This window comes from Bubalus kerabau, chromosome 8, assembly GCF_029407905.1.
Source record: "Bubalus kerabau isolate K-KA32 ecotype Philippines breed swamp buffalo chromosome 8, PCC_UOA_SB_1v2, whole genome shotgun sequence".
Lineage (NCBI taxonomy): Eukaryota > Metazoa > Chordata > Mammalia > Artiodactyla > Bovidae > Bubalus > Bubalus kerabau.
In genome coordinates, this window is record NC_073631.1 from 75425249 (window position 1) to 75452788 (window position 27540).

The window sequence follows — 27540 nt, forward strand, 5'->3', positions numbered from 1 at the left end:
AGAATGTAAGTGTGAAACCTCAATTAATTAGAATACCCTGGGAACAAAATCTTTTTGTTTTGATTGTGTTGAACTATGGCTCTGGATTTTTAAGACAAAAGAAACTGAAGTTGATGCGGAGCAGTAAATAAGTCTAAACCATGCAGTTTGCTGTTTTATTGCTAGCTAGCTTTTTCTGTCTTGAAGCTGAAAGGTGCCAGGATTTTGTTTAGTCGAAGTTTCCCATTACATAGGCTCTGGTTCATCAGTATTATAATCCTAATATAGTAATCACTAACATTTATTGCTCATGATGTGACAGTCATATGAATTTATATATGTTCAATTCTCCAAACAACTTGTGATTATAAAATAACTATTATCCCACTTGACAGGGAACTGAGGTACAGAGAGGTTACATAACTGGCTGAAAGTAACACAGGAAGGAGGGGTAGAGCTGCAGTTTGAATCTAGGTTATCTATCTCTGGAGCTGACTCTTAACACCATGCTATCTACCATATAGTCTACATTTATGTAAAAGATTGAAGGCAAAAGGAAAAGGAAGTGGCAGAGGACAAGATGGTTAGATAGCATCATTGACTCAATGGACATGAATTTGAGTGAACTCCAGGAGATAGTGAAGGATAAGGGAGCCTGGCGTGCTGCAATCCATGGGATCATGAAAAGATGGACTCAACTTGGTGACTGAACAACAGCAAATGTAAAATAAGATAGTCATACAAAGTGAAATGTATCTTATTTAGACTTATTATATACATATCTCATTTTCTGGAGGTTCCTAACAATTGCACCTTTATAATCTTATCTTTAAACTGAAATGGTGGTCTGTGTAGTGGGCCTTTAGGTATCCCTCTCAAATTTGGTTATGCATTTGGGTAGCTTTTCGGTAGCATCAGTTGCCTTGGGCAAAAATGGTAAAGACATACTCTAGTACAAGGACTGTTTTATTTTTCATATCTCAGGAAAATTGCTATAGTAGGAGTTTTAGAACACTAGGAAAGGAATGGTAAATCTTCTGTATTTATGGATGGGGAAGGAAGTAGATTTCCCTGGAGTCAAAAAGTAAAAATAGACATCTTGGAAGAGATATGATTTATTATTGTATCATTACCAGTGAATGATCATGACCAGTCACCAGTGTTATTAGTTCTGATAGTATTTGGTTAAATTATTTGATCTCTGATGATAATGATCACAAAGTAATAACTGCTGGGTATCTTTTTTATTGGTTCAAATTATTTCTAGACCGAATGTGACCACTCCTAACCTGTCCTTGAATCAGAATCCTAATCGTTAAGGATGGATATGTAGAGACACCCATTTTCCAGTATTGACTTTTGACTGGCACTTAACTGGTTACTGCCCATCACTTAATTGAATTGAGTGCACTCAGGGATCATTGTCTCAAAGTCCTAATTGGTTCCATTGTGGCAGTAAGAAGATGGGTAAGAAGGCATTGGAGAGTGGGTCAAGGTTAAAGTCTGGAGATTGGAGAGTGCTGTGTGTTGAAGAGCAGGTATCAGAGGAGAACGTGTTTGCTTAAGGGGTGGGAGAGGTTTTGTGACTAATCCGTTCCAGTATTCTTGCCTGGAAAAAGCCCATGGACAGAGGAGCCTGGAAGGCTATAGTCATTGGGGTTGCAAAGTCAGACATGATTGAGTGACTGAGCAGAGAGAGGGAACCTTTTACTTTGATGGAATGGTGGTAGAATTTTCCTTAAAAAATATTGTTTAGGTAAACTGAAATGGCCACAGTCATTTCTGGGAACTGAGTATCAGGGAAGTTGATATAGAAGCAAGGAGAAAGCCTGAGTGTTTTCTTACAAGATAGCTTTTCTCTGCTGGTCACATCCATCTCCCCTCCCTGAGGTTTGGCAGCTCATGAAAGATTTCTAGCTCAGCACAGTATTGTCCCCTAGCAGGAGGCTATGCTACAAGGAGATTGCCTTTGCATTCAATTTTAAAAGTTAGATTTCCAGCTCAATTCTATTTTCTTTTTTAAAAAAGAGAGATATACTTTAAAAATCCTGTCTTAACCCTTTTGTCTTCCAAAATGAATGTGTCAACGACAGGCAAAAAAATACTAGTGGAGGACAGCTATAAGAAATCACTTAGAAAAATTTACATGTGATAACTGTCAGGACAATGGATACCTTCCTGGCTTATGCTAACTTTCTAGTGTCTATAAACCTGAAAATCATCCATATAAAATTGCTTTTGATCTTGAATTGTATTCAGGTTTTCTCATATTGTTTTCTAGATTTCTCCATGAGGAACATAATTCTCAATACTTGAGTACTTCAAACGTGCACAGTGTGTTAAAGAAATAATGTTTCTTAAGGTATCTTTTAAGAATTTTTTTTTTACCAAAAAAAACCCCACAAGTGATTATAGGGTGCTATAAAACATTGTAGACTCCTTTATTAGGAAAAAATCTTCTCAATTATTAGTGACAGGATTTAATTTATTTAAAATGTACATTAGAGTTTAGTGACTTCATTCTGCTTCTACTTTTGTTTTTTTAAATGACACCTTTACTTAACATATCCTTTTATGAGATGTAGATTTTTCCCAAACTCGTTGCATATAATTGAATAGTACATAAGTGCTTGAACTGTTTCTTTTTTTACTCATGGGGAGCACAGAAATAGCTAGTCAACTGCCAAAGTGTCATTACATATATTTATTGCAGCAGAAAAGATGAACAAAGGGGATTAATCTGTTTTTACTTATCCTGCATATCCAGTTTCCTTATTGATTCGCAGAACTGCATTACCATCCAGATTCTTGGTTCTTTCTATAGAAGCAAGAAGAGTAAATGATTAAATAGGAAAGAAAAACCAGACCTTGATGTGCAGTAAATTGTGCTGCATGCCTTAATACAGAGCCTCCCATACTGCTGTATCAGTGATGAATCTTTTTTTCAAATAGCTTTTAGAATATCTTTGTTTTTGAGGCTGTCTTTGAGATGAAATGCAAGCAATAGCCACGGAATCTATACAAAGTAGCCAAGTAATCTATACAAAGGCTATTTAAAATCTCTATCTCTTTTTATTTTAAGGAGAACAACTCAGCAGCAGTACTTCTTTTCCAAAATGTCTTTCTTATTTACATCTTTTCCTTATGTTACAGAAACAGGCTTTCTATCTTGAGTTCTCACTATAGTAGCTTTTCTAGAACTTCTTGGATATGGGAAGAATACTTAGTCACCTAGATAGTAATGAAGTCATATGGCCTATGAAGATGCTTTTATAAAGGAATTTTTTTAATGGATCTATTTATAGTTGTCACCTAAGCTCTTAGTTTTATCATCCTTAATTTCAAACTGAAGTTTCAGGCATTTTCCCTGACTCTGTGGAGACAGGGGTGGGGGTGGGGGGGGCATTTATCCAGTAAAGAAACCCAGTAATCATTTCAAGGCCAGCTGAGGGGCAGACTATCAATTAAAGACCTTTAGTTGGTCCTTGAGGGACTCCTGCTACAATGATAGGAATATTTGGCAGATGCGACTACCCATATGTTTGAATCTGTATGTATGTTCTTCTGCTGCACTTTCTGGAAGATTTAGGTTAAGCACTCTCAGCACTGAGCCTAAACTCTGAAAGCAGAACTTCTGGTGCAAAGGAGAACTAAAGATGCAGGTGTCATAGGTGAAATGGGCATGCATGTACCTCACACAAGTTATTTTGGCCAGAGAGAACATTTCAGATGTCATAGCTATGGACATGATATTTGTTTACACTACTAAAAAAATAATTTAACCTCAAATACACATATTTTAAAATTAGATGACTTGGAAGCATTTTTTCTCAAGTACATTCTCTAAAAGAGTTTAGCCATGACTTAACATCAATATGACTTGTAATTAAATTAGAATGATTAAAGAAATATTAATCAATATATTTTCCTTATACATAATAATTAGTTATTAGCTATAGCTAAACTAGTTTTAAACTTTGTTATATTTAATGACTTCATTAGCTCCTAACAGCTGACGTAAAAGATTTTTCTTAACCTCAGGATATAAGAAGCCTGCAAGAATGAGATCTAAACTTTCTAAAAAGTAAATGTACAAACAGGGTTACTCTTCTAACAATTGATTAGAAATTATTGAGTTGAATTTCAGGGATGGTGTGATTCAATTCCAGGATCTTCTAATTCAGAGATGATTGTGTGATTGCAAATAGGACCAGCACAGGAAACCTCCTCCTTTGGGTCCTGTGGGTTTGAGTGGCTTCCCATTTTTAAATGCTTTCATTTTAAATGGTGAATTATATCAGAAGAATGATTCAATTTTCTTGTTACTATTGAAAGAGCCATGATATTCTCACAGAAGTTTTATGAAGTATTTTAAATGCTGAACAAAAGTGTAACTGGAAAATCTATTTATCTGATGATTGGTAAAGCAAGTCCTGGGCTTCTCTGGTAGTTCAATGGTAAAGAATCCTCCTGCATTCGATCCCTGGGTCAGGAAGATCCCCTGGAGAAGGAGATGACAACTCACTCCAGTATTCTTGCCTGGAAAATCCCATGGACAGAGGAGCCTGGAGGGCTACAGTTCATGGGGTTGCAGAAGAGTTGAACATGACTTAGGGACTAAGCACACATGCAGGGAGTCCTATGAGCTATTGTCATTGATTGATAATCACCATATGTTACTGTCTTACTGTCCTGTGGAAAGACTATGCTTTTTTCTTGCGATCTATTATCTCCAAGGCTAGTCTCATCTTAGAGGTGAATAACTGCTGCCAGCAGTTTAATGCTAGTTACTTGGAAGAGTTAACCATGTCTCACAAAGCCAAACTCATTTTGCTTCCTTAAGGCTATCGGTGGCATATTCTCTCTAGCTAAAGAAACCTCACTTTACCAGAATTTAAAAATATGATGATTTGCTATAATGACTTTATATCATTCTCAAAATTTTGTATTTTTGCAAATAAATAATTATTATACCCATAAGTGTTCTAAATTTTACGATCCTGAATTTCCCATTTTGTACAATCTCTACCTCTTTGAATTATGTTGATATTCTCAATGAGATCAATACTGGTAACTGCACTGAAGAATAATAAAAATAGAATTACTAGTTGCAGTTGGAGAAATAACAAACATGTGTATGATACTTACTATGTGCCAGGCACTAGTCTGGTAAGTGTTTTACATATTTTAAATCATTTACTCCCTCAGTAGTACCACTGGTATCCTCATTTTGCAGATGAAGAAACTGAGCACATAAAATTTAACTAACTTTCCCTGGAATTTGTAGCCAAGCAGTCTGATGCTGGAATTCATGCTATTATTCACTATAATTTATGCTCTTTATGGAAACCAATAATTATAGTGGCAGAGGAATCAAAATACAGATATTTAAATTACAGCATTTCATTTTACCATTTACAATTATCAATACATCTTCCTTAGCAGATGTTTTAGTAAGCCATGAATTGGAGATGTAATCGTTTGGTTTGAGTGAGTCTCTTTTCTTCTAAATATAAAATTTGCATTATCCTAAAGAAAAGTAAATGCCCTCTTAAGAATGCCCTGTTTTTTCAATCATTTTCTCTTGGGGTTTATTTTTAGTCCTTCTTTGTACTCCTTAGAAGTTAGACTGAGTATTGTTCAGTAGAGGGAATTGCTGTGGCTTTTAAACTGTAACCATATGAAATATGTTGCCATCTTGCACATGGCAAACACATGGCTTCATTCTTATGCCCATCTTATCCCTACGTGTACTTTTGTCTGGAGTGGAGGAAATGTAAAGTTTTATGGACAAGAGCAGGGAAGCTGAAAGGTGTCATCATTCTGCAAAAACACTAGACAATATTTTGTTGTATCCCTGCCAAGGTGCTTCAAAATGCCCATCCCGTTCATTCGCCAACACACACACACACGGAAGAACATGAAAGAGCTACACAAATCTCTTAAACAAACTTAAAATATCTGTTTCTTGATCACATGTAACAATTATTCCAGGTTTGTCTCCTAACTTTACTTTTTATCCCCTGTTAGTCATCTATTTAGCATCTTTTTGATGAGCTGGACACTGTGCATTTTCCCCCTGGCAGGCTTATGCAGACATATGTTCCTCCGCCATCTTGTAATCAGTGTGGTTTCAGGTTTCATGATTTAATTCTCTTTGTATTATTTGAAAAAAATTCTTTGGGGATTAAGTAAATTTTGCTTTCCCTTGGGACCAAAGCAAGGTTGCTCTAGGTCAGTCATCATGTATAATGCATCAGCTTCCTTAATGGCATTGTTAAGATTGCAAGTGGTCTTAACTCTGTAGTGTGAAGAAAATATATTGGCCCATTACCAGTTTATACAGGTCAGGTATCTCATTGCTGGGAATAAGCAGAAATGGACTGTAACAGCTGGTGTCAGCATGAGTTCTGTTTCTAAGCTCTGTTTGTAACCTGTTTGAGCAGAAAGTCCTCTTTATTTTCTTTCTGTGTAAAAAATTTTTCAAATAAGTATCTAAATGATTACTTAATCTGTTAATATTCAAGATGTTATCTATAAACTTAAAAAGACATGTCAGTCATAAATTAAAAAAATCAAAGTAGCACTAATAGTGTTTCTATATATGAAACCAAGTAACTATTCTATAATAGAATATTTTCCCTAGTTTAATTCTAATTGCAGGGCTAATCTTTGTATTATATAATGTCTTATACAGATCTACTTTCAGAAAAATTTTTGAAATCAGAGTGAACTGTGATTAAGAAGTAATTTGTGGAAATGTTGTTTTTGATCAATTTGAAACTGGTTGGAAGCCAAAACAAGAGAAATCACGTTATTCCCTTGGTGTTGTCCCAAACTGGTATTATTTTCTTTTTAACTTATAAAAAATTCTTATTTTCTGGTGAATAAGTGGCTACTATAAAAATAAGAACAGGTAACAACTAGAAAATTGGCACCTTGGCATTTGGGCTTCCCTGGTGGCTCAGCAGTAAAGAATCCACCTGCCAATGCAGGAGACCCAGATTTGATCCCTGAGTTGGGAAGATCCCCTGGAGAAGGAAATGGTAACCCACTCCAGTATTCTTGCCTGGGAAATCCCATAGACAGAGGAGCCTGGTGGGCTGCAGTCCATGGGGTTGCAGAGTCAGACATGACTGAGTGACTAGCACACTATGAAATAGAAAAGGAAGGGGTGCCAGTGCATTTGATTATCCCCATAGGAAACTCCTAAAAATTTAGGCAATGTGGAGATTAAGTGAGATTAGACATTTAGATGGAAAAGTTGACATTAGAGATTTCTGGCAGAATATACAAAAGCTCCAATGGTCAGACACCCCACTTGTGTTCTCAGCCCTCTTTCATTCATAGATGTGTATTGAGAGCTTGCCATTGGGTCAGGGAGATAGCTGTGAACAACATATGATATAATTCTTGCCCTTGTAAAGCAGGTAGTTTAGTAGAGGTGATAGGCATAATGAAAATAACTGCCAATAGGTCTTTTACAATGGCAGTTATGAGAGTGCCATAAAGAGAGGTTTCTATTGTTCTGAGAGTGTTTGATAGGAGACCTGATCTAGTCTGGTTGGTTAGGGAAGACTTCCTTGAGGAAATGAGATTAACTTTGAAGTTTAAATGATAAGTAATAGGAGGTGAAATGGTAAGGGAACAGCTTTTCAAGGCAGTGAAATTAGTATGGACAAAGGCCCAAGAGGCCTTGATGTGCAGGGCCTTGGTGCGTGAGAGGAAGAGGAAGAAACCAGAGAGGGTGGGCAGAAGAAGAGATGGAGACAGTTGTACAAGAGAGACAGAACCTACACTGTTGGTGAGAACGTGAATTGGTGCAGCCACTATTGAGGTCCCTCAAATAACTAAAAATAGAGCTACCTAATAATCCAACAATCCCACTCGTAGGTGTATTTTCTGATAAAGCGGTAATTTGAAAAGATAACATTCATCCGTATGTTCATAGCAGCACTATTCACAATAGCCAAGACATGGAAACAACCTAAATGTCCATCGACAGATGAATGAATAAAGAAAATGTGGCATATATATATATATATATATGACTGTTAACTGCTCTTTGAGATCCCATGGAATGTAGCCTGCCAGGCTCCTCTGTCCATGGAATTCTCCAGGCAAGATTACTGGAGTGGGTTACTATTCTCTTCTCCAGGGGATCTTCCTGACTGAGGTATCAAACCTGGGTCCCCTGTATTGCAGTCTGAGCCACCAAGGAAGTATGTGTATATATATATATATATATATATATATATATATATATGTATAAAGGAATATTACAGAACCATAAAAAGACCGAAATAATGCCATTTGCCGCAACAAGGATGGACCTAGAGATTATCATACTAAGTGAAGTAAGCCAGACAAAGACAAATATTATATGATATCATTTATATGTGGAATCTAAAATATGACACAAAAGAACTTGTCTACGAAACAGAAACAGATAGACATAGAGAACAGATTTGTGGTTGCCAAGGAGGGGGATGGTTAGGAGAAGGAAGGATTGACATTGTGGGATTAGCAGATGCAAACTACTATGTGTAGGATATATAAACAACAGGATATATAGCACAGGAACTATAGTCAACATTCTATATAACCCTTAATGGAAAAGAATATGAGAAATTCTTATTCAATTTGAGGCTATATTTAGAGATGCATGCATGCTGAGTCACTTCAGTTGTGTCCGACTCTGTGTAACCTGACCCTGTGGACAGTAACTTGCCAGGCTCCTCTGTCCATGGGATTCTCCAGACAAGAAATACTAAAATGGGTTGCCATGCCCTCCTTCAGGGGATCTTCCTGACCTAGGGTTTGAACTTGAGTCTCTTATGTCTCCCGCATTAGCAGGCAGGTTCGTTACCACTAGCACCACCTGGAAAGTGAAAGTTGCTCAGTTGTGACCAGCTCTTTGTAACCCCGTGCAGTTCATGGAATTCTCCAGGTCAGAATACTGTAATGGGTTAGCTGTTTCCTTCTCCAGGGGATCTTCCCAACTCAGGGGTAAAACCTAGGTCTCTCACATTGCAGGTCCATTCTTTACCAGCTGAGCCACCAGGGAAGCCCAAGAATACAGGAGTGGGTAGCCTATCCATTCTCCAGCAGATCTGCCTGACCCAGGAATTGAACTGGGGTTTCCTGCATTGCAGGAGGATTTTTTACCAACTGAGCTACCAGGGAAGCCCAATGCCACCTGAAAGGCCCTCTATTTAGAGATAGATAGACCTACATTCATATCCTGATATGCCAATTAATTTTCATGTGGCCTTGGACAAGTTACTTATTTCTTCCATGGTTCATTTTTTCCTTATCTGTTAAATGAGAAAGACAGACATGTAGCTCAGAGCTTGGTTATGGGAAATGCTTCATGTTGAAATCGTTATTGAGGTAAAGTGGAAATTTGAAAAGAATTTCTGACTAGGTCTTTGGTGCCCTCCACTCATTTTCACTGCTGGTTTCTGATTCTGCTCGTGATGCAGGGAGCATATCACGATCACCAACGGCACTTCTTTATGCCCTGCTCCATAAGAAGGCAATCTTCTATGCCCTAGATTATACATTATATGAGAAGTTACTCCAAGAGCAAACTCCCAGGGGAGCTTGGACTGCATACCTAGCTCTTGGCATAATGTATGGACCTCAAAGACAATAAATATATGTTGAACAACAACAACAAAAAATAAATGAATGAAGTAAGTCACATGTTAGGAAATTGGGTAATTTCTCCTGTTTACCCAACAGTATGTGGGGAGAAGTTCAGTTTGGACGGATCTGGGAGAGCAGATTATTCCCCCTGCTGTGAAAAGATGCAGTGAATATAAACAGGAAAAATGAAAGGCTTCCATCTGCTCACCTGATGCTAAGGTCATCCTGTGTACTGAGGCTTATACTCATGTGCTGTCTTTGGAAGGTATTTTAGAGTCACTTTAAATTACTTTTAAATTTCAAGTCATGAAATCCCAGCAATTGACCTATGATAAAAATTTCAGTAACTTTGAAATGTTTCAAACATATTAAAAATTCTATAAAATGTGGTAACAGATACATGTGTAGATACATGTTAGTATTTTGCTAAATTTGCTTCAAATCATTTTAGGTTTTTAAGGTCTGGTAAGGTCTGATAATTCTGTATTAGAGCATCTCCTGTTTCATTTCTATTATATTTTATTTGTGCCTTTACTCTTACTTGGTTAATCTTATTTGAGTTTATTAAAATATTTGTTTCAAAGAATGAGCTTTACTTTCGTTATCAATGCCTACTTTCTTTTACTCAAAAAGTTCTCCTTTGTTCTTTCATAACTCACTGAGCTAAAATTTAACTTGAAAAAGTGAAAAAAGTGAAAGGGTTAGTCACTAAGTTGTGTCAGATTCTTTGCAACCCTATGGACTGTAGCCCGCCAGGCTTCTCTGTCCATGGAATTCTCCAGGCAAGAATACTGGAGTGAGTTGCCATTCCCCTCTTCAGGGAATCTTTCTGACCCAGAGATGGAATGCAGGTCCCTTATATTGAGGGCTGATTCTTTACCATCTGAGCCCATTAGGGAAACCCAAAATAACTTACTAATTATCAATCTTTCTTTTCTGTAAGCATCTAAGGATGATAAAAGCAGCTTCCTAAAAGTTCTGATTCATACATTTTTCATTGCCTATAAATATGTATATCTTTTTATACTGTGAGTCATAAATTATATGAAATTTTACAAATAATTTTTTAATTGTTTAAAATGTTTATATGTAACATTTAAAAATTTTCCAAACACATCTTTCACTGTTGGTTTAATTTTTTAATGGTAAATGCAATGTAAAATATACTAACTCTTTGAAAGTTGGCCTGGTTATTTAAAAGAAATAGAAAGTTGGTAATCTTTGATTAAAAAAAAATAGACTGCAATTCATAGACCCAGGAAAAACCTTAGAGACCACCAATTCAACTCCGTCCTTCATTTTACAGGAAATCACTCCAAAAATGGCAAATGACAATCATGTACTGGTAGAAATATTGTTGGGAAAAAATTTTTTTTTCAGATTTAGTGTCACTTTTTGACAGATACAATCCTTAAATATTAGCCTACCTCCCCAAAGGACTTTGTTTGAGAAGTTTGTCCTTAGTAAGCCAACCCGTTGTTTGTATCTTTAAATTAATCTTGGGCTAATTCAAAATCATCCGTGGAGGAATAGAAATGACCATTGAATGCTAGTGTTGAGTTCTTGAACACAGTTTTTAAGGTTCAAGGTATAAGAGGAGAAAGAGATGCTGCAATGCAGCCTTCCTTTGGCAGCTAGAATTTTTCCCTATTTATCCGTCCTTTTTTTTTTTTTTTTTTTTTTAAAGAGCAAATGGCTGGGTGACAGAATGGAAGTGAAATTAAAGGAGATAGTGGAAAAACAATGTCTTTTTTTCTTTACCTTAAACCCTCATATAGTTACATATTATTAGATAAAAAAGGAAGAGAAGAAAGAAACAAAGATGTTATACTTTTCAGATGGAACAAAAATCTTTTTCTTCCTTCATTTTAGGGATATGCTGTCATTTTTTAGAACTGCCTTCTAGACAATTATATTTCTTCCCTAATGATATTCAAACATCAGCTATAGAATAGGTTTTACGTAATATGCAATTCATATGGAGCAATATATTTAAGCATCTATTATTTGTTAAAATACAATAATGCAGTAGTTTCCTGGAAAGAGTTATAATTTCATGAGTTTGTAATTATTCAGTCACTGTATGTGCTTCGCATTGATTTTCCATTCTCTCAATTTAGAACTGCATCCCAGAGAACCTGCCAAGTACCCTCTCTGCTTTACTGTAATTTGCTGCTGAGGAGCATTTTGTGGGAACCTAGAATGTTTTCATAGTCTGCTCAGACATTGTTATATCAGTGTGTCTGTAAGCGATTACCTGACAGCTGAAAAATAATTTCTCTTGCCTATTCTCTGGTTAAAAATAAGCAATTTGGAAGCTCTGTTTGACGTAATAAAAGAACTGAAGGTCAGGTTTACTGTGCTGCGCTTAGTCACTCAGTCGTGTCTGACTCTTTGTGACCCCATGGACTGTGGCCACCAGGCTCCTCTGTCCGTGGGGTTTCTCCAGGCAAGAATACTGGAGTGGGTTTGCCATGTCCTCCTCCAGGGGATCTTCCCAACCCAGGGATCGAACTCGAGTCTCCCCCATTGCTGGCAGATTCTTTACTGCCTGAGCCATCAGGGAAGCCCAAGAATATAGGAGTGGGTAGCTCATCTCTTCTCCAGGGGATCTTCCTGACCCAGGAATCGAACCAGGGTCTCCTGCATCATAGGCGGATTCTTTACCAGCTGAATTACCAGGTTTACTGTATATTTGTGTAAACAGGTGATGAGTATTGTTCAGTGAAGCTATGGGAAAGTAGAATGTCTAGCTAGAGGTAATTAAGATATGGGTTAATCTTTTTAGATGAGGGCTGCTGTAGACACTTGCATTTTATTTTACTGAGCCAAGCTTCTTAGAAGCAACATCTCTGGATCATGAATAAACAAATTCATATGGTTACTTGAAAGGAGATGAGAATTTGTACTGTGTTGAATAATGTCCCCACACAAGTCATATCCCCTGGTACCTGTGAATGTAATCTTTTTTGCAAACAGGGTCTTTTCAGATGTGATCAAGTTAAGAGGAGAACCCTAATCCATGACTGGTATCTGTATAAGAGGGAAGTTTAGACATAGAGACACAGGAAGAATGCCATGTGAAGATGGCGGCAGAGACTAGAGGATGCAGCTCCAAGCCAAGGAACACTGGGAACTTGTTGGCAACCATTGGAATTTAGGAAGTAAGGAAGGATTTTTCTCTAGAGAGTATGGCTCTGCCAATACCTTGATTTCAGATTCTCATCTGCAGTTCTGTGAGAGAATAAAGTGTTTTTGTTTTAAGCCACCCAGGTTTTGCTAATTTGTTATGGAGGTCTTAATGTAAAAACAATTGGAGTATGTGCTGAAAGTGCCTGAGCCTACATATGAGAGGAGAGGGAGTAAGTCTTTAACTTTGAAAAATAGCTTGCATCTCAAAAGACTTAAACAATTGTTTAGTTAGGATACTTGGGAGCTTTAATTCCTGGGAACCTATCCCTGTTTTCATGTTTTGTTTTCAACAGCTAACATTACCCAAGGGAAAACAGTATAAGGAAAGATTCCTGCACAACAATAAAAGTAGATTTTAAATTTACTGGGTCTGTAATTTTTTTTTTTTGACTCGAAAACTCTACGGTCCCTATTTTCTGTGGTGTTCACCATTTTCCAATAAGAAGCTCTTTTCTTTATCACTTTTATTTATTAACATATCCAGTGGCTTTCTAGTTCTCTCTTTTCTCTTTTCTTGTGGAAACGTTTGCTACAATATTTAAGAATGTTTGCTGCAACAATATTCTTATGTATCTTTCCTCTTCAGCAGGAACCATGCATTTTTTTTTAACACTTTATTTTTAACTGAAGGATAATTGCTTTACAATATTGTGTTGATTTCTGCCATACATCAACATGAATCAGCCATTGGTACATGCATCTTTTAAATAAAATTATACTCTTTTCTGTTAGCTATATTTGTCTCCTTTTAGTTTTTAAAATGTTTTTTGGTTGATGCTTAATCTGCAAGTGCTTATCAACGAGTATTAAAGCAGTGCAGAGATTTTTTAAGGATCATTTAGCTTTAGATGTTGGAATAAGCTGATAATTTGGATACAGCTCAAAGACTTGTACCCTGGAATGGAATGGCAAACACAAATGTCCAAAGATACCAACCAGTGGCATAAATGAGAGACAGGCTAGCTATAATAAGATGGACAATGTGTGTCTTATTTGTTTGCAGCCAATTTGTATCCTATGGGAAAATGGGAATGTGGGAATGGAAGCTCCTTGTTAACAAACCTCCTACTTTTCAGGGGAAAATGGAAATCCAAGTTTCAACAACTGTGAGGGTCTGAGATTTTATCCTACTTACAAATCAACAAGTTAGGCTGTTGCAGTTTCATCTATGCTGGCAGAAGACAAGAGATCCTGGGTCAAAGACAAAGAACTTTGTTACTCATGGCAATAGAAGTAGCCAGAACATCAATATTTTCATATACTTGTATCTTGAGCCTCCATCCCTAGAGGGTGACAGAGGAAAAGGGCCAGGTGACACCTGCACACACAGTGTGTTGTGTTACTAGAGAAATTCTGAATTTAAAAAACCTGAATCTTTTATCATAGGAAGTAAACATGCTTGCTCTTTGCTCTAGAGGGAGACATCTCTCTATCTTCAAAGGCTTTCCACTATGCAAACATCCTTGAAAGGATTGTCCAGGACAATCTGAGCAATGAGGAGTCCTAGAGTATTATTAATATTATAGCAAAGTGTTATTGAGTAACCTTTCAAAAATTATTTCCATGGATTATATTAAAAATTTTATTTTAGTCATTTAAATTAACCCTGTTTGTATAAGGGTGTTCCTCTGGAGAAGGGATAGGCTACCCATTCAAGTATTCTTGGGCTTTCCTGGTGGCTCAGACAGTAAACAATCTGCCTGCAATGTAGGAGACATGGGTTTGATCCCTGGGTTGGGACGATCCTTTGGAAGAGGGCATGGCAACCCACTCCTTTATTCTTGCCTGGAGAATCCCCATGGACAGAGGAGCCTGGCGGGCTACAGTCCATGGGCTCGCCAAGAGTCGAAATGACTGAGCGACTGAGCCCAGCACAGGACATATAAGGGTAGTTTAGAAAAAAAAATCTATTTTGAAATCTACAGTGAGAGTAGAGTCTAGGAAGTATTCATTCATATTCTTGATCCTGGACTTCTATTTCCCAGGTGGCTCAGTGGTAAAGAATACACCCCACCTGCCAAAGCAGAAGACACAAGAGATGCATGTTCAATCCCTGAGTTGGGAACATCCCCTGGAGTAGGAAATGGCAACCCACTCCAGTATTCTGGCCTGGAAAATTCCATGGACAGAGGAGCCTAGTGAGCTACAGTCCATAGGGCTGAAAAGAGTCAGACATGACTGAGTACACACACACATACTAACAAAACAAATTTTAAATCAGTATAGGGTTGCCGATCTTTTTATTTTGCCATATATGGAAACAGTGCCTTCAGAATACCTAAATCATATTTACCATTGCTACCAATTCAAAAAGAATGTGTATAACAACTAATGCAAATATGGTAACCTGGACTGGATCCTGAAACAGAAAGAAGAAATTAATGGAAACACTAGTGAAATATAAATGTTCAGAACCTCATAATCAGTAACATACCATGTCAGTCTTTCAGTTTTTGACAAATGTTCTCGGGTGATGTAAGGTGATAACAATAGGAGAAATCGAGTGATAGATATGCAAGAACTTTCTGTACCATCTTTGGAACTTTTCCGTGAATCTATAATTATTTCAAAATAAAAAGGCTATTAAAATTAAAAATGGATAATCTTTGTAATCAAAGAGAAGACAAGAGCAAATCTCAGAACAAAGGACAGTCATATGAAAATTACTTTTAACTTTATGAAAAATTGAATTGCCCTTTTTTCTTGTTTTGGCATGAACTGGTAAAGATTTTGGCATACAATAGTGTAGATCCATGGATTATCAACTGTGTGTTAGCGTTATTTAATTTTAATTTACTGTAAAATGAGATGAGATTGTTTTTCTCTCTGTTTCCCTTAGGGAACCTTTGGAATCAGATATCCTTACACTGTGTAACTGAACAGATGTTTAACCTATGTCCCTTTTATGAAGCCAGTCTGAGTCTATATAATCCCAGGTTATACATTTTAATCAGGATAAGTTGCTGGATCCTCTCCAAAGTAAAACTTAGCTTTTCTAGGAATTTCCTTGATCCTAATGACCCCAGGGAGACTCGGGATTTTCCTGACTTTAAAATGTCATTTCTCACTATTGAGAGGGAGAGGCAAGGTTGAGGGGAGGGCAGGTTCATCATGTCAATGCCAATCAGGGGAAAATTGGGAAGAGGCTATTGTAAACCAGCACCTGGTGAAACAGGTTCCAGCCTCGCAGCCTCAAACAAAGGTCTGGTCAGTGCACATGCCTGGGAGAAATTTAGGGCAGTCGAGTTCAGGGGCAGGTCTCAGTTCCTGCAAAGCGGAATAGGCTAGAGCATAGCTTCTCAGCCTAAGGCAGCATGTTGGAGTCATCTGGGCAGTTTAAAAAAAAAATGCTCAGGTTTCTTCCCTAAAGGTCCTGATATAAATGGCATGGAGTAAAGTTTGATCTTTTATAAAAAGCTTCCCTTGTGCCAGTAATGTGACACTAATGTGAGCCCAGGGTGGTGAACTTCTAGTGTGAGCAAGGATCTCACTTATGCAGGAGGATGTCTGATCTGCAAGGCAGAAGCCGGTCCTGGACCTGGTGCCCACCAAGTGGGAGAGAGAGCTGTGACTCAGGGAGGACAGCAGGATCACAAGGGCTACAGGCTGGTGTTTCGGTCTGGAAATGTCTGCACTAACCTGTCCCTTTTAGAGTGACTAAATGCATACTGATTTGCCTGTGACTTTCACAGATACTGCACTGAATGACCTGCATCCTGGGAGACCCCTTAGTTCCAGGCTAATGGGATGTTGACTGCTGTGTCCCTTTTAGTCCTGGTCAAACTATCCTGTATGGTACCATCTTACCAGCACCTACAAAAAGTAGCTTTGCTCTTCCTGTCTGTACATGGTAAAATTCTCACATATTCTTGTTTCTCCTTTCCCCCTCCATTTTGTTTCTGATAAAACCAGCTATTTGGGAATAACAAGAGAAGAAATAGAGAAGAGCTATGGCTATTTATATTCTTAATGCTTCAGTTAGAATCTGCTCAGGAACTAGCATAAGATTTCAAATAGCTCAATAAATGAGGAGTTTTAGAATGCAGAGGCAGATGTAGTGAAAAGGAGTTGTTTTCAAATTTTAGAGTGCGTGGAAGTCACCTGAGAGCTTCTACAGCCTCCAGTTGAGTATGTCTGGGGAGAGGCTAGACAATCTGCATTTCTAACAAGCTGATGCTTTGGGGCTGGACATGACTCTTTAAGAACCACCAACATAAGGAGACTTGACTCTGCATCAGACATACATGGGTGAGAAGGCTCACTTTTGATCTACATTTTTTCACATTCATCAGTCATCATGAAATAGTACATTTATCACCAAGCAGAAGGCCCAGGATATGGCTGGCACTTTCATTCTTCAGATGATGATTCAAAACATCTCAGTCTTTCTGCTATCTTCTGCCTGGGGATGGTCTGGGCATACCAGACCACCTGACCTGCCTCTTGAGAAATCTATATGCAGGTCAGGAAGCAACAGTTAAAACTGGGCAAAGCACAACAGACTGGTTTCAAATAGGAAATGGAGTCCGTCAAGGCTGTATATTGTCACCCCACTTATTTAACTTATATGCAGAGTATATCATGAGAAACGCTGGGCTAGAGGAAGCACAAGCTGGAATCAAGATTGCCGGGAGAAATATCAGTAACCTCAGATACGCAGATGACGCCACCCGTATGGCAGAAAATGACAAAGAACTAAAGAGCCTCTTGATGAAAGTGAGAGAGGAGAATGAAAAAGTTGGCTTAAAACTCAACATTCAGAAAACTAAGATCATGGCATCCAGTCCCATCATTTCATGGCAAATAGATGGGGAAACAGTGGCTGGTTTGATCTTGCAGTCCAAGGGACTCTCAAGAGTCTTCTCCAACACTACATTTCAAAATCATCAATTCTTTGGTGCTCAGCTTTCTTTATAGTCCAACTCTCACATTCATACATGACTACTAGAAAAACCATAGCTTTGACTAGATGGAGCTTTGTCAGCAAAGTAATGTCTCTGCTTTTTAATATGCTGTCTAGGTTGGTCATAGCTTTTCTTCCAAGGAGCAAGCTTCTTTTAATTTCATGACTGCACTCACCATCTGCAGTGATTTTGGAGCCCAAGAAAATAAAGTCTGTCACTGTTTCATTGTTTTCTCATCTATTTGCCATGAAGTGATGGGACAGATATCATTATCTTTGTTTTTTTTTTTTTTTTAAATTTTATTTTATTTTTAAACTTTACATAACTGTATTAGATTTGCCAAATATCAAAATGAATCCGCCACAGGTTTACATGTGTTCCCCATCCTGAACCCTCCTCCCTCCTCCCTCCCCATTCCATCCCTCTGGGTCGTCCCAGTGCACCAGCCCCAAGCATCCAGTATCGTGCATCGAACCTGGACTGGCAACTCATTTCATACATGATATTTTACATGTTTCAATGCCATTCTCCCAAATCTTCCCACCCTCTCCCTCTCCCACAGAGTCCATAAGACTGTTCTATACATCAGTGTCTCTTTTGCTGTCTCGTACACAGGGTTATTGTTACCATCTTTCTAAATTCCATATATATGCGTTAGTATACTGTATTGGTGTTTTTCTTTCTGGCTTACTTCACTCTGTATAATAGGCTCCAGTTTCATCCACCTCATTAGAACTGATTCAAATGTATTCTTTTTAATGGCTGAATAATACTCCATTGTGTATATGTACCACAGCTTTCTTATCCATTCATCTGCTGATGGACATCTAGGTTGCTTCCATGTCCTGGCTATTATAAACAGTGCTGCGATGAACATTGGGGTACTCGTGTCTCTTTCCCTTCTGGTTTTCTCAGTGTGTATGCCCAGCAGTGGGATTGCTGGATCATAAGGCATGTCTATTTCCAGTTTTTTAAGGAATCTCCACACTGATCTCCATAGTGGCTGTACTAGTTTGCATTCCCACCAACAGTGTAAGAGGGTTCCCTTTTCTCCACACCCTCTCCAGCATTTATTACTTGTAGACTTTTGGATCGCAGCCATTCTGACTGGTGTGAAATGGTACCTCATAGTGGTTTTGATTTGCATTTCTCTGATAATGAGTGATGCTGAGCATCTTTTCATGTGTTTGTTAGCCATCTGTATGTCTTCTTTGGAGAAATGTCTATTTAGTTCTTTGGCCCATTTTTTGATTGGGTCATTTATTTTTCTGGAGTTGAGCTGTAGGAGTTGCTTGTATATTCTGGAGATTAGTTGTTTGTCAGTTGCTTCATTTGCTATTATCTTCTCCCATTCTGAAGGCTGTCTTTTCACCTTGCTAATAGTTTCCTTTGATGTGCAGAAGCTTTTAAGGTTAATTAGGTCCCATTTGTTTATTTTTGCTTTTATTTCCAATATTCTGGGAGGTGGGTCATAGAGGATCCTGCTGTGATGTATGTCAGAGAGTGTTTTGCCTATGTTCTCCTCTAGGAGTTTTATAGTTTCTGGTCTTACGTTTAGATCTTTAATCCATTTTGAGTTTATTTTTGTGTGTGGTGTTAGAAAGTGTTCTAGTTTCATTCTTTTACAAGTGGTTGACCAGAGTTCCCAGCACCACTTGTTAAAGAGATTGTCTTTAATCCATTGTATGTTCTTGCCTCCTTTGTCGAAGATAAGGTGTCCATATGTGCGTGGATTTATCTCTGGGCTTTCTATTTTGTTCCATTGATCTATATTTCTGTCTTTGTGCCAGTACCATACTGTCTTGATAACTGTGGCTTTGTAGTAGAGCCTGAAGTCAGGTAGGTTGATTCCTCCCGTTCCATTCTTCTTTCTCAAGATCGCTTTGGCTATTCGAGGTTTTTTGTTTTTCCATACAAATTGTGAAATTATTTGTTCTAGCTCTGTGAAAAATGCTGTTGGTAGCTTGATAGGGATTGCATTGAATCTATAGATTGCTTTGGGTAGTATACTCATTTTCACTACATTGATTCTTCCAATCCATGAACATGGTATATTTCTCCATCTGTTAGTGTCCTCTTTGATTTCTTTCACCAGTGTTTTATAGTTTTCTATATATAGGTCTTTAGTTTCTTTAGGTAGATATATTCCTAAGTATTTTATTCTTTCCGTTGCAATGGTGAATGGAATTGTTTCCTTAATTTCTCTTTCTGTTTTCTCATTATTAGTGTATAGGAATGCAAGGGATTTCTGTGTGTTGATTTTATATCCTGCAACTTTACTATAGTCATTGATTAGTTCTAGTAATTTTCTGGTGGAGTCTTTAGGGTTTTCTATGTAGAGGATCATGTCATCTGCAAACAGTGAGAGCTTTACTTCTTCTTTTCCAATTTGGATTCCTTTTATTTCTTTTTCTGCTCTGATTGCTGTGGCCAAAACTTCCAAAACTATGTTGAATAGTAATGGTGAAAGTGGGCACCCTTGTCTTGTTCCTGACTTTAGAGGAAATGCTTTCAATTTTTCACCATTGAGGATAATGTTTGCTGTGGGTTTGTCATATATAGCTTTGATTATGTTGAGGTATGTTCCTTCTATTCCTGCTTTCTGGAGAGTTTTTATCATAAATGGATGTTGAATTTTGTCAAAGGCTTTCTCTGCATCTATTGAGATAATCATATGGTTTTTATTTTTCAATTTGTTAATGTGGTGTATTACATTGATTGATTTGCGGATATTGAAGAATCCTTGCATCCCTGGGATAAAGCCCACTTGGTCATGGTGTATGATCTTTTTAATGTGTTGTTGGATTCTGTTTGCTAGAATTTTGTTAAGGATTTTTGCATCTATGTTCATCAGTGATATTGGCCTGTAGTTTTCTTTTTTTGTGGGATCTTTGTCAGGTTTTGGTATTAGGGTGATGGTGGCCTCATAGAATGAGTTTGGAAGTTTACCATCCTCTGCAATTTTCTGGAAGAGTTTGAGCAGGATAGGTGTTAGCTCTTCTCTAAATTTTTGGTAGAATTCAGCTGTGAAGCCGTCTGGACCTGGGCTTTTGTTTGCTGGAAGATTTTTGATTACAGTTTCAATTTCCGTGCTTGTGATGGGTCTGTTAAGATTTTCTATTTCTTCCTGATCGAGTTTTGGAAAGTTGTACTTTTCTAAGAATTTGTCCATTTCTTCCTCGTTGTCCATTTTATTGGCATATAATTGTTGATAGTACTCTCTTATGATCCTTTGTATCTCTGTGTTGTCTGTTGTGATCTCTCCATTTTCATTTCTAATTTTATTGATTTGATTTTTCTCCCTTTGTTTCTTGATGAGTCTGGCTAATGGTTTGTCAATTTTATTTATCCTTTCAAAGAACCAGCTTTTGGTTTTGTTGATTTTTGCTATGGTCTCTTTTGTTTCTTTTGCATTTATTTCAGCTCTAATTTTTAAGATTTCTTTCCTTCTACTAACCCTGGGGTTCTTCATTTCTTCCTTTTCTAGTTGCTTTAGGTGTAGAGTTAGGTTATTTATTTGACTTTTTTCTTGTTTTTTGAGGTGTGCCTGTATTGCTATGAACTTTCCCCTTAGGACTGCTTTTACCGTGTCCCACAGGTTTTGGGTTGTTGTGTTTTCATTTTCATTCGTTTCTATGCAAATTTTGATTTCTTTTTTGATTTCTTCTGTGATTTGTTGGTTATTCAGCAGCGTGTTGTTCAGCCTCCATATGTTGGATTTTTTAATAGTTTTTCTCCTGTAATTGAGATCTAATCTTACTGCATTGTGGTCAGAAAAGATGCTTGGAATGATTTCTATTTTTTTGAATTTACCAAGGCTAGCTTTATGGCCCAGGATGTGATCTATCCTGGAGAAGGTTCCATGTGCGCTTGAGAAGAAGGTGAAATTCATTGTTTTGGGATGAAATGTCCTATAGATATCAATTAGGTCTAACTGGTCTATTGTATCGTTTAAAGTTTGTGTTTCCTTGTTAATTTTCTGTTTAGTTGATCTATCCATAGGTGTGAGTGGGGTATTAAAGTCTCCCACTATTATTGTGTTATTGTTAATTTCTCCTTTCATACTTGTTAGTATTTGTCTTACATACTGCGGTGCTCCCGTGTTGGGTGCATATATATTTATAATTGTTATATCTTCTTCTTGGATTGATCCTTTGATCATTATGTAGTGACCATCTTTGTCTCTTTTCACAGTCTTTGTTTTAAAGTCTATTTTATCTGATATGAGTATTGCTACTCCTGCTTTCTTTTGGTCCCTATTCGCATGGAAAATCTTTTTCCAGCCCTTCACTTTCAGTCTGTATGTGTCCCCTGTTTTGAGGTGGGTCTCTTGTAGACAACATATGCAGGGGTCTTGTTTTTGTATCCATTCAGCCAGTCTTTGTCTTTTGGTTGGGGCATTCAACCCATTTACGTTTAAGGTAATTACTGATAAGTATGACCCCGTTGCCATTTACTTTATTGTTTTGGGTTCGAATTTATACACCATTTTTGTGTTTCCTGTCTAGAGAATATCCTTTAGTATTTGTTGGAGAGCTGGTTTGGTGGTGCAGAATTCTCTCAGCTTTTGCTTGTCTGAAAAGCTTTTGATTTCTCCTTCATACTTGAATGAGATCCTTGCTGGGTACAATAATCTGGGCTGTAGGTTATTTTCTTTCATCATTTTAAGTATGTCTTGCCATTCCCTCCTGGCTTGAAGAGTTTCTATTGAAAGATCAGCTGTTATCCTTATGGGAATTCCCTTGTGTGTTATTTGTTGTTTTTCCCTTGCTGCTTTTAATATTTGTTCTTTGTGTTTGATCTTTGTTAATTTGATTACTATGTGTCTTGGGGTGTTTCGCCTTGGGTTTATCCTGTTTGGGACTCTCTGGGTTTCTTGGACTTGGGTGATTATTTCCTTCCCCATTTTAGGGAAGTTTTCAACTATTATCTCCTCAAGTATTTTCTCATGGTCTTTCTTTTTGTCTTCTTCTTCTGGGACCCCTATGATTCGAATGTTGTAGCGTTTAATATTGTCCTGGAGGTCTCTGAGATTGTCCTCATTTCTTTTAATTCGTTTTTCTTTTATCCTCTCTGATTCATTTATTTCTACCATTCTATCTTCTAATTCACTAATCCTATCTTCTGCCTCTGTTATTCTACTATTTGTTGCCTCCAGAGTGTTTTTAATTTCACTTATTGCATTATTCATTATATATTGACTCTTTTTTATTTCTTCTAAGTCCTTGTTAAACCTTTCTTGCATCTTCTCAATCCTTGCCTCCAGGCTATTTATCTGTGATTCCATTTTAATTTCAAGATTTTGGATCAATTTCACTATCATTATTCGGAATTCTTTATCAGGTAGATTCCCTATCTCTTCCTCTTTTGTTTGGTTTGGTGGGCATTTATCCTGTTCCTTTATCTGCTGGCTATTCCTCTGTCTCTTCATCTTGTTTAAATTGCTGAGTTTGGGGTGTCCTTTCTGTATTCTGGCAGTTTGTGGAGTTCTCTTTATTGTGGCGTTTCCTCGCTGTGTGTGGGTTTGTACAGGTGGCTTGTCAAGGTTTCCTGGTTAGGGAAGCTTGTGTTGATGTTCTGGTGGATGGAGCTGTATTTCTTCTCTCTGGAGTGTAATGAAATGTCCAGTAATGAGTTATGAGATGTCTATGGTTTTGGGGTGACTTTGGGCAGCCTGTATCTTGAAGCTCAGGGCTGTGTTCCTTTGTTGCTGGAGAATTTGCTTGTTATGTCTTTCCCTGGAACTTGTTGGCCCTTGTGTGGTGCTTGGTTTCAGTGTCGGTATGGAGGCGTTTGATGAGCTCCTGTCAATTAATGTTCCTTGGAGTCAGGAGTTCCCTGGAGTCAGGGATTGGACTTAAGCCTCCTACTTCCAGTTATCGGTCTTAATTTTACAGTAGTTTCAAAACTTCTCCTTCTATACAGCACCACTGATAAAACATCTACGTTAACGATGAAAAGTTTCTCTACTGTGAGGGTCACTCAGAGAGGTTCACAGCGTTACATGGAGAAGAGAAGAGGGAGGAGGGAGTTAGAGGTGACCCAAATGAGATGAGGTGGAATCAATAGTGGAGAGAGTGGGCTAGCCAGTAGTCACTTCCTTATGTGCACTCCACAACTGGACCACTCAGAGATGTTCACGGAGTTATACAGGGAAGAGAAGAAGGAGGCAGGAGACAGAGGTGGCCAGAAGGATAAAAGGGGGAAATGAAAAGGCGGGAGACAGATCCAGCCAGTAATCAGTTCCTTAAGTGTTCTCCACCGTCTGGAACACACAGAAATTCACAGAGTTGGGTAGAGTAGAGAGGGGTTAGGGAGGAGATACAGGTGACCTGGTGGAGAAAATGGAGAGTCCAAAGGGAGAGAGAGCAGTCAAGCCAGTAATCTCGTACACTAGTGAAAAATGGGTCCTGAAGATTGGGTTCTTAAAGGTACAAAATTGGTAACAAATACATAAAAACAAAAATTAGAAATCTAGAGTAGAGTTTGGAATTTCAAAAATGCGATGTTAATGAAAAGGAGAAGGAAAAGAAAGAGAGAAAAAACGAACAAAGAAAAACAAACAAGGTCGTGAAAGTAATAAAGAAACTACAGGTACAAAATTGATAACTAATACCAAACAGCAAAAATTAAAAATCTAGAGTAGAGTTTGGAATTTCAAAAATACAACGTTGAAAAAAAAAGAAAAAAAAAAAAAAAAGAAGAAGAAGAAGAAGAAAAATAAAGAGAGAAAACAAACTAACCAACAAAAACAATGTCGCAAAAATTATAAAGAAAATACAGGTACAAAATTGATATCAAATACCAAAAAGCATAAATTAAAAATCTTGAGTAGAGTTTGGAATTGCAGATATACGATGTTATATAAAAGAAGAAGAGAAAGAAACAGAGGAAAAAAAAAAGTCACAGCAATTATGAAAAAAACTATAGGTACAAAATTGATAACATATATCAAAAGGCTAAAATTAAAAATCTAGAGTAGAGTTTGGAATTTCAAAAATGCAATGTTAAAGAAAAGAAGAAAAAGAAGAAAAGAAAAAAAAAAAAAAAAACCACGGTCAAAAAATTATAAAATATATATATGAAATTTGCTGAAGAAGAAGAAAAAAAAAAAAATAGGGCCTTTTTTTTTTTTTTTTTGCAAAGTAATAGTTATAAAAGTGAAAATTAAAGGACAATAGAGGACTTAAAAAAAATTTTTTTTAATTAAAAAAAAAAAGAAAGAAAGAAAGATTGATCGTAAAAATAGTAAAAATATATCTAGGTCTTTCTCTGGTTTTGTTGTGAGTATTGTGGGTTCAGTTCATTTTTGGCAGTTCCTTAGTCCGACTTATATTTCTCAAGATCTATAGGCCCCTTCCTATGTAATCCGTAGTTACCACAGGGTTTTAATCTATGGCCTGTAGCTTCCAAGGCGTTTCCCTCTGTTATAGCTTCTTCTGTTTGCTGGTCTCTTCAGTGTCTGGTTCCCGCCCTGACACAAAGGGGACGGTGGAGGACCCTATTTTTTTTTTTTTTTTTTTTTTTAATTTAGGCTCACTTGTTCAGCCGCGCTGTGGGGAGGGAGGGAGGGATGCTGCAAACAGATAACACTGGCGTGCGCTCGAAGTGCCTCGGCCACACTGGGTCTGCCCCCGCTCACGGCGCGTGTAACCTCCCTGCCCACACTGCTTGGGCTCTAGGTTGTTCCGCCGGGAACAATCAGAGGCCGGCCCTGGACTGAGCTCCCAGGTCCAAGCCGCTCAGGTTCAGGCACTCGGGTAGTCCTCAGAGGCGCAGACTCGGTTGGGCCTGCGTTTTGTGTTCTTCCCAGGTCGAGCAGCTCAGGTGATGAGGTGTTTGGCGGGCGCCAATGCTGCGACTTATCGCCTCCCCGCCACTCGGTTATCTGGGTGTAAAACCGGCGCACCTTCTCAGGCAGATATTGACCGTCCAGACCCCCAAGAAGTTTTAGTTAGCAAAGAAGCCTGCTTACAGTTTTATAGATAGTGTCTCTCTGGGGCTGCGATTGCCCCCTTCCGGCTCTGGCTGCCTGTCACCGGAGGGGGAAGGTCTGCAGCCGGCTATCTCTGTTCAGTCCTTTGTTCTGTGCGCGGGCCTGGCGGTGTCTTAGGTTAGGGCTGGCTTTTCGCGTGGTAGATATCCCACAGTCTGGTTTGCTAGCCCAAATTATTTCGCTCAGATAGCGCTCAGGACATTCGGCCCGATTCTTACTCTAAGGGACACAGCCCGTGCCGCACTTCCCTGCCCAGCCCCCGCTTGCTAATGCCGCGTGCAGGCGTCTGCGCTGCTTCTCCGCTGGGGGAGTTCCCGTAGGGCTCACAATCCGCGATTTTTAATTGTTTATTTATTTTTTTTCCCCTCCCTTTTATGTTGCCCTCTGTGCTTCCAAAGCTCGGCACAGATTCGGCAGTGAGAGGGTTTCCTGGTGTTTGGAAACTTCTCTCTTTTTAAGACTCCCTTCCCGGGACGGAACTCCGTCCCTCCCTCTTTTGTCTCTTTTTTTGTCTTTTATATTTTTTCCTACCTCCTTTCGAAGAGTTGGGCTGCTTTTCTGGGTGCCTGATGTCCTCTGCCGGCATTCAGAAGTTGTTTTGTGGAATTTACTCGACGTTTAAATGCTCTTTTGATGAATTTGTGGGGGAGAAAGTGTTCTCCCCGTCCTACTCCTCCGCCATCTTGGCTCCTCCTCCTCATTATCTTTGTTTTTTGAATATTGAGTTTTAAGCCAACATTTTCACTTTCCTCTTTCACCTTCATAAAGAGGCTCTTTAGTTCTTTCTCCCTTTCTGCCATAAGGGTGACATCATCTGCGTATCTGAGATTATTGATGTTTCTCCTGGCACTCTTGATACCAGTTTGTGCTTCATGCAGCTTCATACATCAGGGCTGCATATTGTCACCCTGCTTATTTAACTTATAGGCAGAGTACATCATGTGAAATGCCAGGCTGGATGAAGCACAAGAAAGTTTCATTTTATGAGGAGGAGGGAATCTGAGAAGACTTTTTGGAAAAGGGGACTCTAGTCCATCTTGGAGCTGATAAAGGTATAATTTCCTGTGAGGATCTAGATTGAGAGCAAATGACCATGGCCTTGTGGCTGTACTAGAATTGGTTTTCCTTACTGAGTTTTCATAGTTTTATAACCCATGCTGAGTAACTTTCATGCATTATCATCTCATCCTATTTATAGTAAATTCTACTTTTCTTTTGAGATCTGTCTGCTTAATAAAAATGTTGTTTGTCTTTGAATTTTTCAAATAAATGATTATTTTTGACTTCCCTAGAATTAAATTTGTAATAAGCTTTTTTTCCCCCAGGAAATAAAAACCAATATGACATGTGAACTAATATGTGGTTCATTTTTATAGAGGTAGATAATTTTTTAGCTACAACTATCTAATTATCTAAAAATAAACATCTGTACTATTATGACTGTGTTATTAAATCAAGTAGTATGAGGAAAGTTTCAAGGACAATGGATTACTGGAACAAAAGAGATAGTAAGGAATAAAACCATGACTGGCAGTTGAATAAAGAACTGAAGTCTCTTGGGATGTGCTGGCTTTTTTCTTTTCTTACAACATCTGTCTTTGGTTATTATTTATATAAGACCTACTTCCATAAAGCATCTGTTTCCTCAAGAAAGTCATATGAAGATATGGAGAACCTTTATTATTGGTAAGATTTGAGTAAGTTGGCTTAAGTGTTAGTCTCTATTAAAATATATAATTTTTAATAAACTGCATTTTATTATTTTAAAATGCAAATCAATTTTTAAAACAGATATGTATAATGGAATACAGTTATATT

General features: G+C 38.0%; 1 protein-coding gene and 1 long non-coding RNA gene across 5 annotated transcripts in view; one reads left to right on the top strand and one right to left on the bottom strand.

The window, feature by feature from the left end:
- The window catches only part of ADAM22 (ADAM metallopeptidase domain 22), a 243441-nt gene that overhangs the window by 123102 nt on the left and 92799 nt on the right, over nt 1-27540 (top strand). The gene's annotated exons all lie outside the window — the stretch shown is intronic.
- LOC129659354 (uncharacterized) lies at nt 2677-26415 on the bottom strand. Its single transcript, XR_008718024.1, has 3 exons — nt 26254-26415; nt 15257-15377; nt 2677-2797 (listed from the first exon to the last, which is right to left on the bottom strand). It is a non-coding gene; the product is annotated as an uncharacterized LOC129659354 (long non-coding RNA).